The following is a 357-nucleotide window of genomic DNA, read 5'->3' on the forward strand; positions in this document are numbered from 1 at the left end:
GCTCGGTGGGGGGTAATTTAGTTGAATACATGTTGAAATGCCGAGTTGACCTCACTGAGTTCAGGTTGTCTAGTGTTTGGTTAATGTTATTTCGGTCACGTCTTGTTCGGAGTCGCCACGTTCCGTTGGCGAGTGCGGTAAATAATGTGGCAGCCGTTCTTTTAGATGATGTACCACCGGTGCTGCTGCCATTAGTAGGTTTGGCCACTAGATGGCAGCCTGAGAACATGCAATGCACAGTGAATGTTTAGTCGTATAGGGAGAGACTCCTTGACAGAATTAAGGAGGTTGTTCAGTTTTAATGAGACAGTCTGTCTGTATTTATACATGTGTTTCCTTGTCGGGCTGTACAGCAGT

General features: G+C 45.9%; 1 protein-coding gene across 3 annotated transcripts in view; it reads left to right on the top strand.

Moving 5' to 3' along the window:
• The window catches only part of allc (allantoicase), a 7092-nt gene that overhangs the window by 2341 nt on the left and 4394 nt on the right, over positions 1 to 357 (top strand). The gene's annotated exons all lie outside the window — the stretch shown is intronic.

The sequence above is a fragment of the Seriola lalandi genome, unplaced genomic scaffold (assembly GCF_002814215.2).
Source record: "Seriola lalandi dorsalis isolate HSWRI2012SDOR001 ecotype SW California unplaced genomic scaffold, Sedor1 jcf7180002054947, whole genome shotgun sequence".
NCBI classification, from domain to species: domain Eukaryota; kingdom Metazoa; phylum Chordata; class Actinopteri; order Carangiformes; family Carangidae; genus Seriola; species Seriola lalandi.